This window comes from Lynx canadensis, chromosome D3, assembly GCF_007474595.2.
Source record: "Lynx canadensis isolate LIC74 chromosome D3, mLynCan4.pri.v2, whole genome shotgun sequence".
NCBI lineage: Eukaryota > Metazoa > Chordata > Mammalia > Carnivora > Felidae > Lynx > Lynx canadensis.
Window position 1 is genome coordinate 20,638,933 of NC_044314.2, and position 17,136 is coordinate 20,656,068.

The 17,136-nt window shown below is 37.7% G+C and overlaps 1 protein-coding gene across 1 annotated transcript in view; it reads right to left on the bottom strand.

Annotated features, from left to right (window-relative positions):
- RAB27B (RAB27B, member RAS oncogene family) overlaps positions 1-13,342 on the bottom strand; it is a 139,570-nt gene extending 126,228 nt beyond the window's left edge. The window contains exons 1-2 of the mRNA XM_030336608.2: positions 13,295-13,342; positions 13,088-13,162 (exon numbers count right to left, since the gene is read on the bottom strand). The gene's annotated coding sequence lies outside the window, so the exon portion shown is untranslated. The remainder of the gene's footprint in view (positions 1-13,087; positions 13,163-13,294) is intronic.
- Positions 13,343-17,136: the final 3,794 nt, after the last annotated feature.

Here is a 17,136-nt window from a genome sequence, read left to right on the forward strand (position 1 = left end):
TACTTCCATATAAAACAAAAAAAGAATTATTTAAGAGATTCAGCCAGGTAATTTAAGGTCCTTTTCTTTCTCTTGATACATTCATAAATCTAGGATCATTCATGTATTCACTTGCTTAGTCTCTCAATGAACACATAAGGAACATTTCCCTTTGCCAAGTTTATGTTAAGTGTTGCAGACAAGATGTTATTATAGGTTCAGATTCTAGAAAGAAAATCAAATATAGCAAAACAAATTTATAATGGTAGGATAAATACATCATGAGAGGTGTGGAAAGGGTGAAAGATGATGCCAAGATAAAGTACCAGATAACATTCAAAAATAAAATTTTGATCCTTCTATTCATTAGCTAATCTAATTTTTACAGTCAGATTTAATGTCATTAATGTCAGAATGTAGATGATCTGCAGTTGATACTATAGATAAAGGTTGGGTCATTTGGGCATTAAAACTGTGGTGATTTTCCCAGCCAAGGAGAGTAACCCTCTCTTTCTGATTACTTAGGTACCTGCAGCTATGCCTGAAGTCAGTCAACCCATCCAAGTCTTTTCTCTTGTTTACAAGAAAGAAACTTTGATTGCATTAACAGCCTAGAGAGGTAATGGTGAACCAGAAAATTAAAAGGTGAACTAGGAAATTATATTAGAAACTGACCTCTTCCATTTCAGACCTTGGTGGAAAGTCAGGGTAACTATATGGGCAACTTTCTTCCACAGAAACATGTTTGGCAATTCTGAATGAGAACTTGGGCACTAGGATTATGTCCACTTATATAATTTGTTTGATAAAAGAAAGTACCCTGTGCCAATATGCTCCCTTTCTTTTTGCCAAAAAAAAGGAAATGATAACATTAAAACACAATTCTTTCAAGTATAAGCATTATGTAGTCAAAACCTCAAACGTTCGTGCTGCCTCCTTTGTCAAGACCTCCTTCCTGGATGATGGATGATGTTTCCTTTCCGAAGTTTCCCACCCCACTCCCTCCATGACCCTCCCTTACCTAGGAAATCTCTACATACCTTCTAGATCTTTATTTAAATGCCAGTTTCTTGGAAATGCCATTGTTGACTCTATTCTGCCCTAAACACACCCAGCTTAGATCCCAACAGACTAGGAAAGGATTCCTGTCATAAGCACTTTTTCATAAAACTTGTAATGAATTAGTTACATGTTTATTTTCTGCCTTCCTTTCCAGTCTGCACCCTCCATATGGGCAGACACTGCTTCTAACTTGTTTGTATTCTAGGCACCTCAGAGCTATTTAATAAATGGTGAAGTTTACAAGCAATAAGTAAATCCAGGGAAATAATCCTTTCATTTTGTTAATGAGAAATCCCAGATAAAGCAGTTCTCTACTATAAAATTAATTCTCGTAATTTTTAAATAGCATCCTATTTGATACATGTCCTATTTCCTCGCTGCACTATTGAGTGTTTTTATAAAACATACGTTCTGTTTAACATGGAAGTTACTTTTACATTAATATGTTCAATTCCGATTTATCATAATTGAGCTCAGAACAATGAAATTCTACGTGAAGCAAAAAGCTATAGACATTTCCTTAGATACCCTGGTTGCCCTGACTCACATCTTTTCTGTTTTGAGCCTACTGTTTGACCAAAACCACTCACTATATCCCAACTTCTATGGTTTTTTAAGGGAGTTGATTGAATCAACTTGAGTAAACTAAATGATACATAATATATTTTGGTAGTTATACTTTTAAAAAACTGCACTTGCTCTAAAGCCTTTTTAAAAATAATAATACCAAAGTATACCATGCATCATTTGCTTTACTCATATAGTTTTCCATTTGGGCATGATCATGATACATGTAAAGCCTACTCAAATAGTAGGCATTTACTAATTTTAACTATTAGATGGTTATAAATTCTATCACAATTAAAACTATCAGAATAATTCTCTGCCACTTGGAAGTGAGGCAAAAATGTGGGCAATACACCCTAATATCGTACAGGATCAATGGCCACCTGAGGATTGTGTAGGTAGGTACAACGCTGTTCAGAAGAATTTTCTGCGAAGATGGAAGTGTTGCCCAATATGGTAGCCACTGGGCAAGTGTAGCCACTGAGCATGTATAAAGTGGGCAGTGTGACTGAGAGACTAAAGTCTTTGTTGTATTTAATTTTAATTAATTTAAGTTTAAATAACCACATTTAAATAACTAGTGGCTACCTTACCACTGTCTGGACCAGACAGCACAGGTCCAGATAAATATACTACTTAGTTTGCCTCATTTTTTGTTATTAATTAAAAATCCCAGCTTGAGTAAAATTACTTGTTAATTTGTAGAATTTTTCCATTAAATATGCAAAAAAAAATTTCACCCAGTGGGACAAATATCTCTAAATATTTATGGTCTGCTGGATATTAGGAAGTTTTAAAATCTGTGATCTTATCCAAACACATCTTTGTTAAATTGCCTATATATACATATTTCTCATATTTTCTCTGTAGCAGTCATAACATCTAGTTCCCTTATTCATTAATAAGTTATGGAAAATTGTTTACATATGTGCACTGTATATTCACCAGAGAGTCATGATTTGAAAATCAGACTTTAGCATTTTTGGAGGCGACCCCCAATAGCCCTCAAAATTAACTCATAAAATTATTTTTCAAAAAAAATTTTAATGTTTATTTTTGAGAGAGAGACAAAGAGACAGAGCACAAGCAGGGGAGGGGCAGAGAGAGAGGGAGACACAGAATCCGAAGCAGGCTCCAGGCTCTGAGCTGTCAGCACAGAGCCTGATACGGAGCTTGAACTCACGAGCCATAAGATCATGACCTAAGCTGAAGCTGGACCCTTAACTGAATGAGCCACCCAGGCTCCCCATAAAATTATTTTTGAGATTTCTCAGACAGCGCCTGAGAAATCACAAAGATTTGCTATTTTACTTCATTTAAAAAAAAGAGAGACAGAGAGAGAAAAGATGCAAGAAACAATTAGGTTTGGTGGCTCCATAGTTACTCATTAGTTTGATACTATTGTAGGAGCTACATGGGAAGAATTATAAAATCAGGAGGCTCAGACTTCCTTAGGCTAATTTACATAGTAAAAGATAATTAATATAAATATTTCAGAAATTAGAGGCTTTTGGGGAAGGCCCTGGAGATTCTTCAATGCCTTCCATAATATGTTCTTACCCTCAGGGAAAACATTGGTTAAACCATTATGAGAACCTATTAGAAAACTTCACTCCCCTCAATTGTGACATCGTTGGGTATTGTTCTAAATTAACCACAGCCAGTTTTATCATCAAACAGTTCTCTGTGGATGCTGCCTGCGAGCTCTGCTGTAAACTGTAGGCCAGAATTGGTGTTTTTAACAAAGTACAGCCCCAGAGCCTTATCAAACAGACACACCAAGTTCTCTCCAAAGAGCGGACTCCTGGGGATAGCTTCTAAAACTAACAAGGCTTGGACAACTTTCAGGCTGGACCAGCGGAATGAGACAGGGATTTGCTGAACTCTCTGTAGTCCAGGGGTAGACACACTACATGAAAGCAGAATGCTGGCCCCTATGTCCAGGGCAACAAGTATTTATCATCAGGATGGAATGAGTTCATGAGGAATATTTAATTGTTATTTGTCTGGAATATGGCTGGCATTATTTTAACTATTTTTTAATAAATGTATAAGGAACCCCTTTCTCTTTCTTCTTTAACTATCTCTAGTCCTAACCTTAGATTATTAAATTAATGTCATGATATCTGAGTCTCACTGACCCACTAGGAATTCAAAAGCAAATATTTCACTTCATCTCTTTACTTTCCATGGCAATAGGTTATTTGCATAGGATCAATACCAGTGTGTCCACATTTTTTACCAGGAGGTAACAGCACAAATCTGTGTTGCAACCAAGTCTATGCTTGGAGCGTCATTTCCGGGAAAAATTCTGGTTTCATAAAGTACGGCATTTCATCAGTAAGGAACATATATGGAGTGGATGCCCACGAAACCCTTTTAGGAAATTGGTCTAGTACCTAAGTCCCTGCCTTTCAGGTAGTACAAAGGTTATTTCCAAAAGGACGATAGGAATCTCTAGAAGGGAAGGAAAAATTTCACCTAAATTCATAGGTAAAGCAGGTGAAATCTAGTGGAGAAGGTGTTTGGGGCTTGGTTTCCCAGACTTAGGATAGGAGAGGTACTAAAAGAATTTAAACGTCCAACTCGAGACTATGAAAATTTCAGACAGACGTAAATTTTGTGGTTGTAGCAGTTAATCAATACTGTAAGATCCTAGATTTGCAAACTCCAGAGAGTTTACCTGATTTATTTATGCACCTGTGGAAACAATCAGGTCAAACCTGTGCTCCCATAAGACTTCACTTACAGAACAGGTGATGGGCTGGATTTGAGACACAGGCTTAGTTGGTCAAGCCCTGATCTAGACTGCAAAAATAAGGCAAAAACAGGCAGAAAGTACTTTCAGTAACACATGGGGACAAAGACCATCCAAGGATGTCTAAGAGAAGAGATTTAGTTCATCTCATTGTCTACTATTGATTAAAAGTCCCAGATTTAGTGAAGTTACTTGTTAACTTGCAGGCTTTCATCCTGCAGAAATGCAAACAATTTTTGCCTGATAGAACAGATAACCCCAAAGATAAACCCTTTTTAAAATTAATTCCACAATCATATCCTAACCCTTCTTTTGAAAATTTCCTACATATGCATATATAGTTTCTTAAAGTGCTTTTCAAACTGTTCATTCCTGCTTACTGATATCTTTCACTAATTAATGAATTAAAGAAAATTTTTTACACACGTTCATTTCATATTTGCCTGGGAGCTAATGATTTTGCATTCTGAAATTACACTTTAACAACTATATGCTGATATAAAAAGCCAGGGTGAAAATCATAAGACAAGATGTTCCTTCCACCTCTGGCACAACATGACCTGAACACTGGGAACTTCAGGATCATCATCTCTACAAGGGAGGTGGCTGAACAAGGAATTCGAAAGTCCCTTCCAAACTTCATTGTAAATATTCTAAAACTGACAGTTTTCGTACATCAATAGAGACAGAATATTATTGAGAGAAAGAAATTTTAACATTCTGAAAAGAACTCAAAGAGACCTGTAATACACTAAGGCTTTTTATTCCAGTAACAACGAAAGGGATCCATTCAAAATGAAAAAGCACCATTCAAGTGATCCCTTTGCCAGGAGCAATTGCTCTTTAATTGAGCTATTTGTTCTTAAGATAGATAACTTTTGACATACACAGAGAATGATACAAGATTTATATCTTTCCTAGAGTTTTTTCTTGTCAAGGCATAAAATAGGGTCATTCTTTTTCAGAGAGCATATGCAATGTTCAGATAGTAAGTCTCCACACCCTTTTCATACTGAATGTGAAGTTGCTATAAATCTCAAGTGAAATTTTGATTTACTTTGAATTTAGACAAGTAGAAAATTGTGAATAACTGAAACTTTTCCAAAAGGGCATCGGAATGGTCGTCTAAGGGTCATAAAAAGTGCTATATTTTAAGGCTTTTAAAAAAATAGTTTGTAAAAGAAGGGAAAGGCATGATAATAATTAAAACAACATAGGTAAAAATATAACACCTGCAATATTCATGGGACAGCTGAATCATTTTAGGATTTCATCACTAATGGTCTTGCTTGGAATATTTTCTCTACTAAGAAAATACAGGCTATTGCAATATAGACGACCTAAAGTCCAATTATGAGCTAATTCTAACCTTGAAAATGAGGATTTACCTATAGGACATGATAGTTATCAGAGTAGGCCCAGAAGAAATTTGGCCTTAGAATCAGCACCATGGATTTATTTTAAACCAATCATTTATTTGGTCACCATGCAGATGTGGTTGAACAGGAAAATGTTAAGAGTGTTCAGAAATCTGGTTTTTTTTAATATTTATTTGTTATTTATTTTGTGTGTGTGTGTGTGTGTGTGTGTGTGTGTGAGAGAGAGAGAGAGAGAGAGAGAGAGAGAGAGATTGGCAGAGAAAGAATCCCATGCAAGCTCTGTACTAGAGCACAGAGCCCAATGCAGGGCTCGATCTCACAAACCATGAGATTAGGACCTGAGCTGAAATCAAGAGTCAGATGCTTAACCTGCTTAAGCCACCCAGATGCCCAGAGAAATCTGGTTATTTTATCTAAACCCTTACACAGTACCCTAAGGTAAAAATTTTTAAATGTGCCTAATTAGAAATAATCTCAATGAGATGCGTGAATAAAAGTGAAATTTTTTAATGAGGTCAAATGAGATTTAATAGCTATTTTTATTTTTTTTTAATGTTTATTTATTTTTGAGACAGAGATAGAGCATAAACGGGGGAGGGTCAGAGAGAGAGGGAGACACAGAATCCAAAGCAGGCTCCAGGCTCCGAGCTGTCAGCACAGAGCCCGACGTGGGGCTCAAACTCACGGACTGTGAGATCGACCTGAGCCGAAGTCGGACGCTTAACCGACTGAGCCACCCAGGCGCCCCTAATAGCTATTTTTAAATCTGGACATTATTTTCTGCATTTTCAAGTCTGAATTATGTTATCTGTTGTACTATATATGGCTAAATTAAACTGTATAAGTTTCTGCTGCAAAAACAAAAACATTTTTTAAATTGTGATGAAATGACATTAACTACATGACATTGATCTTTGTCATTTGTTGAGACTTGCTTTGTATTTCGTGATACTAAATTTTTATGCATAAAAAGAATGTTTATGCATGTTAAAAAGAATAACTTTATTGGTTGCAGTTTTCATATATGTCTCTTAGATTGAAATTATACATCGTATTGCTGATATTTTCTATTCATATTAACTTTTGCCCAGCATGTGAGAGAATTTTGTCACAATCTTACTATGATTGTGGATCCATCAATTCCTCCTAGCTTTATGTATTTTGTTTATATTATTCTAGGTTCTGTCATTAGGTGCTTATAGGTTCAGGATAGATATACCTTACTGGTGAATTGTACATTTAATCATTAGTTACCAACCCTTTTATTTTTTGTTTTTTTAAGTTTATTTATTTATTTTGAGAAAGAGAGCAGGGGATGGGCAGAGAAAGATTGAAAATCCCAAGCAGGCTCATACTGTCAGCGCAGAGCCCAATGCGGGGCTTGAACCCATGAACCATGAGATCATGACCTGAGCCAAAACCAAAAGTCAGATGTTTAACCGACTGAGTCACCCAGGCACCCCATTTTAAATTTTAATTATGCTTTCTGCTCTAAAATGTAATTTAGTAATTATCTGCCTGTTAGATATTTATGTAGTATCTGCGTTTTAGATATTTATGTATTACCTTCTTCCCTCATTTAGTGGTATTGATTTATTACTAAAATTCAATAGATTTGCAATAAAGAAACTAAGACCTAAACAGTTAAAGTTGTATTTTCGAGGACACACAATTGGAGCATGACAGAGCTACAGATAAATTTAAATATTAGCAGTGCAAGATCTCATGAACTTGAATTCTACCTCCTGTCCTGACCCTCTCAACTTGTTTCTTCACCCTCAGCAAACGGCGTTTGCTTTTTTCACTGGTCCTGCACAAGGAGAGATTTTAGTCTTGAGTTTGCAAATCTGTCTGTGGCGGCCAATCCAGAGGATTCCATCTCCTCCTATGAGATCAGGAATGAACCAAACCAAATCTTGACATGTCAGGGACTTTCTTCCCCTTCTTTTCAATGCAAGCCTCTTGCATATGCATTTAGTTTAGTTTAGTTTTCTATTTTGGATTCTGTCTGATGATAAAGTCGCTTCAGCTACATCCAGCTGATAACTCTCAGGATTAAGGTTTTCCTTTGAAAGGACTAGGTGAACATATTGTTGACCAGTTTTGCTACTATCCCTAGTTGTATCGTCAATATCTATGGAGGGGAAATACTGAAAAATCACCACAATTTTCCACTAAATATATATGTTCCAGTATGTATGTGTAGGAATATATACATACACACACACACACACACACACACACATTTGGAACACATGTGGCTGTTTGAGTGCAAGTATATATTTTATGGCTGTGCACTGATGAAATGATAAAGCTCCAAGGTGTTTAGACATGAGTCAGTCACTCCAAGTATTACTAAACTACCTTCTTTATCAATGAGCTCACTTCTTAAACTTGAGCAAGCACCCTGTGGTGTGCACTGTAAAGTGTCATGTTCACCTCACTGAACTTCTCCAGAAGCTGTGTTTGAAGGCCAAGGCCAGGAAGTACAGTCCTGTCTGGGGCTGTGTGTCAACCTCCTTGGAGCTGGTCCTCTCTCTCCAGCATTCCCCGGAAGGAACAGCACGTCCATTAATCAACCACTGTGTTGGTGGTTTCTGAGGAGACGATCAAAAATGTACCACAACTGCACCTATAAAAGCTCCTAATTGAAACTCGGCCTTTAGAGGATTCGGGAACAATGCTCTCTCTTTCTGCTGTCTATGGGAGTAGCTCTCTTTCCTCCCACAACTGTGTGATACAGAATCACCACAAGACTTTCAGGAGAGACACAGGGGTGATAAATGGTCTAAGACTTGTTTATTTGACTATGTATTCAAAGAAGTTAGTTCATAAAGTTGCAACAACACTTGTAAGTCAGAATGGAAATGAAATTTGTCCCAGATATTGTCATGGACGCTCAACATATGTTACCTCATTTTTCTCAAAACTCCGTAAAGTTTTATCAATGGGATAAAATGCTCAAGATTCGAAGACTTAAGAATGACCTAGAATGGATTTAAATTGCCTAATGAAGTCTGCGCTCTTTCTGTAACAGCACACTGTTGCTCGTTAGTTGGCTGCCTCTCTCACTCAGACCCCTGATGATCTGTCACTTTTTAGGGGAGTCTTCTAAACAACCACATCTGAAAAAGCCACCAAGTCATCCCATATCACTACTCTCTTCCAATTTTCAAGTTAGTACCTATTAGATATATTCTGGTTTAATTTGTAATAAGTTAGAACAATTTAAAAAGAATTTTAATAAAATGTATTTGGTTTATAATGTTTGTTACCTACTTCCCTCTACAAAATGATGAAGTCCATGAACGGTGGGACATATCTTATTTACTGGTCTCACTTTCATACCTGGCATACAGTGAGGAATTGACAAATATCTATTAAATAAAGATAATCCAAAGAAATTAAATGCTGTTCCATAAAATCTTATATTAATTCTAGAGTATGAATGGCAAAGCTCATTTGCAACTTAAACATGATTCCGTAGAATCATGATTAATATATTTTTTAAGTTTATTTATTTTGACACAGAGAGAGAGAAGGATAGCAGGGGAGGGGGAGAGAGAATCCTAAGCAGGCTCCACACTGACAGCGCAAAGCCTGACACAGGGCTTGAACTCACGAACCCTGAGATCGTGACCTGAGCTGAAACCAAGAGTCAGATGCTTAACCAAACTGAGCCACCCAGGCACCCCATGATTAATATTTATCAACAGTTTCCTTAAGAAGAAGGTTTTAACTTCCTCCCTATTAAATAAAAGACGCAAGTGGAAGGAAGCAAGAGAGTATGAGTGTTCTTTGTTCACATCAGCTATAGGTGGGTGAACCAGGAGGGATAATTGAAACAATGTTTTGGATAAAACTGCTTATCAGCAATCCATGGCTCACATTTCATTTTGCTAGTTGGTCTTTTACACCCAAAGGCTGAATCTCATCTATTTAAAAGCTTTCTGCTGTACCTACAAACTTATTTCTTTATAAGTAAAACCAGTTTCGGAAACAAAACCTCTGCTTTTGAGAAAAGCTTATTCCCAAAACGATATGGATAGTAACTTTTCCCTTTTGCCAAACTCCAACGAAACATGTGTTGTCCCTCCTGGTTCATACAGGCACATATGATGTGGACACAGCATGCTTCGAACATACTCTCCTTCCATTTACTTTAACCCTTTCATTTAATAAGAAAAAGATCATAATTAGATTTCAAGGAAATTCCCAAGTTCCACATAATTCCTATTCACTGTGGCCAACAGGTTTGCAAACATTCCTGTTAGCACTGTAATCACTTTTCAGGGCATATCAAGGACTGTCTGTCATTTCTTTCTGCTGCTTCTTTATCCCTTCAACAAACACTCAGTGCTTCCCACAGCATTGACCATTTTTTGCATTTTCTGTGGCTTCTACTAGGAGACCTTCTTTTCTTACTCAAAGCAGAAAACCAAAAGAAAAGTAAACTGAAATGACACAAGTTTTGTCGATGCTCCCCTTCTCCCATTATGTTAGCTCCTTCTGGGTGGTTTAATAATCTAAAAGCTATCTTTTTTTCATCTCTTTCTTAAATGTCTTACTAAGTACCCTATTCACATGAGAATCCTTATTTTGGATTATTTTATGTCCTTTAGGAGAAAAAAAGCACTACTGAGGGTGAAATCGGTGTAACCAGATTTGCTATTTGCTGAACCTCTTTTAAATAAAAACTTGTATGTTAAAATTAATCTTTTAGAAATGTCTACCTTAACATTATCCAGTAAATGTAGATAATGTTGATATTCACCTGGATCTCCTGGGTAGTCAGACTTTTCAAGGCCTGAACAGATTATCCTCAGGGATAAAAATCACCAGATAATCACTACTTTCACACTTTAACAAATTAGTTTTAGCTTTGTGCTGGATTCTGCGGCTTAAGTCCCACATGTTTGCCAGCAATTCTGGACTTTGGCCGAACATTGTGCCAAGTTAGGTTAGGTCTTAGACTCAATTAGGTCTAGCTGGTACACTTAATTTCAGGACTTAAATTCAGCACCAAAGTTCGTGTTCTGAAAAGAGTATCAAATTCTGAATAAGATCTATGTTCTCGGGGCTTTTTTTCCCCTCTCATCATTGAATTCAATCAATCTTTAGACCCCATATATAATTAGATTATTTATGGTAAGGCGTGTCTGATGAATATGACATAAAACTAAAGTTTAAGGCTACAAATCACATGCTGGGCAAGAATTCTCAAAGTTGTTTTAATTGGAAAGATTTGAGTCATCTTCCCAGACTGAGAATATAGAAACACTTTTTTAAAAGAGAAAGGGAGAAAATTTATAAACATAAAGCTCATGGAGTTATGTAGTATATTGTTATACCAATTAAAAATAAATGCAAAACATTTCTTTTGTTTCACAAAATTTTGGAAATCTATTACTGCCCCCATTCTTATTTCCCCAACTTTCTCCATAAGCAAGGCATTGCTTTCAAAAAAGATATTCCCTGTTTAAGAAATATTGTAGAGCAGGGGCGCCTGGGTAGCTCAGTCAGTTAAGCCTCTGACTTCGGCTCAGGTCATGATCTTGCACTCTGTGAGTTCGAGCCCCACGTCAGGCTCTGGGCTGACAGCTCAGAGCCTAGAGCCTGCTTCGGATTCTGTGTCTCCTTCTCTCTCTGCCCCCTCTGCCTCTCCTTCTCTCTCTCTCTCAAAAATAAATAAACATTAAAAAAAAATTATAAAAAATAAAAAAAGAAATATTATAGAGCAATATTAGCATGTTATTTTTACATGATTATATTCATTGGCATTTAAGGATATTACACATTAATTATTATGACAATTTATAATTTCTGTTACATTAAAAATATAGGTAGTATTTATATAGTAAACATTCAATCAGAATGTTCAAATATAAAAAAGTATAGAACAGTAAAATAAGACTTAATCCCTCCATCCCTCATATCCTCTGCTCCTCTTTTTTTATACCGAATAGTTTTAGGAGAAATATAAGTATACTTACAGAAGCTTAATACCTAAACAATTCTAAATCTCATTTATGGTATTTCAATATATCAAAGATAAGTACTTTAAAAAAATAATTTTCGAACTATTAAAAGTATATTTAGGGGCGCCTGGGTGGCGCAGTCGGTTAAGCGTCCGACTTCAGCCAGGTCGCGATCTCGCGGTCCGGGAGTTCGAGCCCCGCGTCAGGCTCTGGGCTGATGGCTCGGAGCCTGGAGCCTGTTTCCGATTCTGTGTCTCCCTCTCTCTCTGCCCCTCCCCCGTTCATGCTCTGTCTCTCTCTGTCCCAAAAATAAAAAAAATAAAAAAAAAAAACGTTGAAAAAAAAAAGTATATTTAAAATCTTTAAAAAATACATTAAAGTCACATTTTCAATGTTGATGCCTTGCTTTGAGTCTCAGTTTAATATTTTCTTTCCTGAAATAAATTTAATGCCATTGTTTATCTTAAAATTTCCCATCAATTAACCATTAATATGACTCAACATTGTATTCATTTATAAATACGTTTATGTATTTCGTATTGGTATAAGACACCTAAATCTGATCTGATTTCTAAGGTAATAATCTAACCTAACAATGTGACAAGGCTTTAAAGTTTGTAAAGAGCTTTTAATGCATGAAATTGGCATCAAGGCCCAGCGAAAGCATTTGCGGTTGATTTGTAATACTTACAGAGAATGTCCAATTTTCTCTGTGGGGTTACCTTCATTTGGGTTTTCCAGTAGCAAACTACTCCCTTATCACACATAACCAGATTTATTGTTGAACAGGAAAGGGAACTTTAGATAATTAAGTTTTTAAACGTTTCTGCATGTAACCCGCTAATTGTAGTATCGAGTGGAGTGTGGTCAAAAGAAAGCAAACTCAATTTCTCCTCAATGGCTTTGCACTGAGAGGTGCAGAACGGTGTAACAGCTTTCTGGTAGCCCACATCGAGGAGGAGTATTCGGAATGCAGAAATAAAGAAAGCATGAAAAGACTCCTACACTGCACCACGGCAATGATTAGAAAGGACAACCTTTGAGCTTTGAAAACAGAAAGCAGAAAGCCAGCAAGCAGTCTGCAGCCCCCCCAGCAAAATCTCTTCCCCATCAAAACTCTGTTGCAAATCCAGCTTCTCCTCTTGCAAACCCACAGGCTGGGAGAGGGAACCACAGCCACTCCAAACTAGAGCTACAGGGCCATCATTAGTGGTTTCTGTCACTGTCTTGGTGCTTTTCCTTCATGAATGAAATATGCAAATGGCATTTTACATTAGCTCTTTCCGTGAAGAAGAAGAAGAGGAAGGTCAAGAGATACAACTAGCACAGCCAGCACGTTAGAGATCTGTGACCAATGTACTTACACCTTCAAATGTCTCCAGATTTCAGCCTCTGGAAATATCTAGCCCATTTCTTTATGGCACTGTTGCTTCCGTCTGCTGTGGAAATTAACATAAAATAATATAGTAACCCAGTGAGTGCTGGACAGCCTTCCAGAGCATCCGGTTAAGTGAACACTAACGGCACACGGACGGTGTACAAAATCTGAATGATAAACAGCAAGTAAATACCTTCCAAGGGGCCAGAAGGGGGAAGGATGTTGAGCTACTGCTGCTGTCTGCTCTCTTGTGTAACAGCAAAGGCGGCTCAGTCCCTCTGACAGGCTGTGAAGCGCGGCTGCCGATCGCGTCGGGGCGGTCCTAGTGCCTGCTCCAGGTTATTACACACAAGGTAACCCTGAAGAGCTTCCCTGCTTCCTGCGATTTGGCTAGAGGGTCTCACCAAGGGCTTTCGGGGGCATCAGCTTGTTAAGCATCAGGGCAGCGGAGGTGGGGTTTGGGAAAAGTGATTAGTAGCAAATGGGGTCTGCCAACATTTCCAGACACTGCTGTTGAAACCAGAAAGGATTACAGATCATGTTGTCTGTTAAATAAACAGTGCTCTTGAAAATCTTAAAGCCAGAGAGGGCTTTTTAAAAGACACCTATGTGCACGTATACTATATTGACCACATCTCTTTATTCTGTTCTTCTGGCACATTAAAAAAAAAAATTTTTAATGTTTGTTTATTTCTGAGAGAGAGAGAGCGAGAAAGCGAGAGAGAGCGTGCGAGCAAGCACGCGTGAGCGGGGGAGGGACAGAGAAAGAGGACGACACAGAATCCCAAGCAGGCTCCAGGCTCTGAGCTGTCAGCACAGAGCCTGCCGTGGGGCTCGAACTCATGAACTGTGAGATCATCACCTGAGCTGAAGTTGCATGCTCAACTAACGGAGCCACCCATGTGCCCATCCTCTGCGCACATTTAAAATGTAAAGGAAACAAAAATAAAGAAGCAGGGGACTTTTTAAAGTCTGATATATTTTCTTAGCATTTGTAAAAAGTGTCTAAGGCCCAAAAGCTCCGTGTTCAATAGCATATTCTATTCAAACACTTAAACTAAAATACACGCAAAAATTAAAAAAAAAATAAAGGCTTTCAGAAGATTATTCTCTGAGAGGCAAAGTGTGCCTGTGCCATTCCATATAAATACTACCCTCCACCTCTATTCATTTGCCTCTTTTCTTTTTCTTTGTGGCACCTTTCCCCAACAAATTCATGCTTTTTAATTTAGTTTTTCTCTAACTCTCCCCTTGCAACATAACATCTATGAAGGAATCTGTTCTATTTACTTTGAAAAAGTAGCCAGGGAGATTACTCAGCACATATTTGTGGAAACAATAAACTAGACAGTAAACTGAGAAATTACATTACAGAACACAAATACAGAAGTCAATCTCTTAACTGATTAAATTCAACTAGCATATCTCTCTGAGCAGCTATTTTATTTAAGGACTGTGTTAAGTATACATTAACCTTTAAGAAACTTACAACGTAAAGGTAGAGAAAATAAATTAATATACGTGTACAATCAAACAATTATGTGTACATACACTATTTGCCATAAGAGAATGAACAATATTAAGTCTGGATGTGCTATACTTGCTGAGGGTGTCTGTGCTTTGACATGGGTATGGTGTGGAGCCAGGGGTTTGGGTCTGAGAAATCAACAGATTTCTCCCCGCCACCTCTCCAAGTATATAGTTATAGTTTGGTTGGTTTTATGCAGGTTGGTTAAAAATGTGCCAGAATCTGGAAAGTTAACTCTAGTAAGATTTGTTAACAGAGCAAATACGGGTGCTAACACTGGTGAAGAACAGAAAGGCAGGCAGGTAGGTTCTCAGGCTTGGGATCAAAGCCTCACATTGGCAGGGAGTCAGCAGCAGGGTCCGGCATCCACCTAAAGATGCCTTCTGGAGGAGCAAGGGACTGCTCGTACTTAGTGATCTGTGTCATTAGACCACGTTGGTGAGTTCTGGAAGCCAGGGGAAAGGCACCATGGCTGGTAAGAAGATACGCTGTCAAGGCTGAGGCTCAGAGATTCAGATGCCACGAGGGGAGAGAGAGAGAAAGATTGAAGATCAAGATAAGACTGCCCTCATGGAGCATTCAAGGTGGGATTTTCTCATAGGAGAAGTGGAGTCCAATCGATGCAGGTAGTCTGAGAACATCAATGAGGGGCACTGATGCCTTTTAAGATTCAAGGATCCAGAGAGTCAAGTTAAGCCAGAGTAATTTTGTCTCAATGAAAGAAGGATTGCTTTGCTCAGTCCACAAACTGTGATTCACTTGTATGTTTCATTTCTTTCCACTTCTCAGTTCAGCATGTTTTCTGAAAGGAGATTCTGTTTTAAAAAGAGAAAGTTGACTGACCACAGCGTACCCTCTCGAGATGCTGGTAAGTATGCTAGCTGCACGGACTAGACACAGCAAAGGAGGGACTCTGGCTGGTGTAAAGGGGAGGCAATGCCCCTTCACCACAGATGTCCTTGTAGCCACTGATTTTTATGGATGTTAGAGAGCCTCCTGGGGAGCGATGCACCGTGTCCATGGCCGGGCCTCAGATATACACAGACATGTCATCTGCGCCACGATACAGGTGGACGGTGGGGAAGCTTAGGGCTGCTGAGAGACACATCACCATATATATATATATATATATATATATATATATATATATATATATACATACACACACCAACATGACGCAAACAACACGAAAAACAATCTTGATCTAGTGGATACAAAGGAAAACAGGGGATGTGCCTTCTTCTTATACAAATATAGAATATTTATCAAAATTGATCATGCACTATGTCATAAAGCAAATTGCAAAAACTTCTAACCAATCAGTATCACACAGACCATGTTCTTTGACCAGAGTGCAATTGCTGATGTCAGTAACAGAATGATAAATAAATCATTCCTATACAGTTGACAAATAAAACGACACTTTTGGGGCGCCTGAGTGGCTCAGTCGGTTAAGCGTCTGACTTTAGCTCAGGTCATGATCTCATAGTTCATGAGTTCAAGCCCCACGTCACGCTGTATGCTGATAGCTCAGAGCCTGGAGCCTGCTTTGGATTCTGTGTCTCCCTCTCTCTCTGCTCCTTCCCTCCTTACACTCTCTCTCTCTCTCTCTCTCTCTCTCTCTCTCTTAAAAATTAATAAACACAATGAATTAAATAATTCATTGGCCAAAGACAAAATGAATGCAGAAATTTAAAAATAATTAGAAACATATAATCATTAAAATACTCCCTATGGGAGGCTATGAAAACATACTTAAATCTATAGTCTCAAGTTCTTATATGAGCAAATGAAAAGACAGAAAATTAAGAGATAATAAAAACTATAGAATAAATCAATTAAATAGAAAACAAATCTACTAGAGAGATATAGAAAACAGTAAGAATCAACAAAGTCAAAAGGATACTTTTCAGAAAGTTAATGAAACATAAATATTTGGCTAGAGTGGTTAAAGATAAAAGAGAGAAGGCACAAAATTCATTGAGAAACACCTCAAAAAAATGGGACACCTGGGTGGCTCAGTTGGTTAAGCGTCAGACTCTTGATTTCAACTCAAGTCATGATCTCATGGTCCTAAGATCAAGCCCTGTGTCAGGCTGGCCATAGAGCCTGCCTAAGATTCTCTCTCTTGCTCTGCCCCTATCCCCCACCCCTCTCTAAAAAAAAAAAAAAAAAAAAAAAAAAGAGAGAGAGAGAGAGAAAAGAAACAATGTAAAAAAAACAGTGTTTTGGTTTTTGAAATAGTTAAACATACACCTATCATATAATCCAGCCATTTCACTCCTAGGTATTTGTCCAAAAAAGATAACAACAGTACAAAGTCTCATATGAATTTTCATAGAGCTTTAGTTGTACCAATGGAAAATAGAAACAATTCAAATGTCTGTCAAGAGATCAATGGTGAAATAAATTGTGGTGTATCTGTACAGCAAGATACTACTCCATAATAATAAGGAATTTACTGTTGTTACATGCAACAACATATATGAATCTCAGAATCATTATGC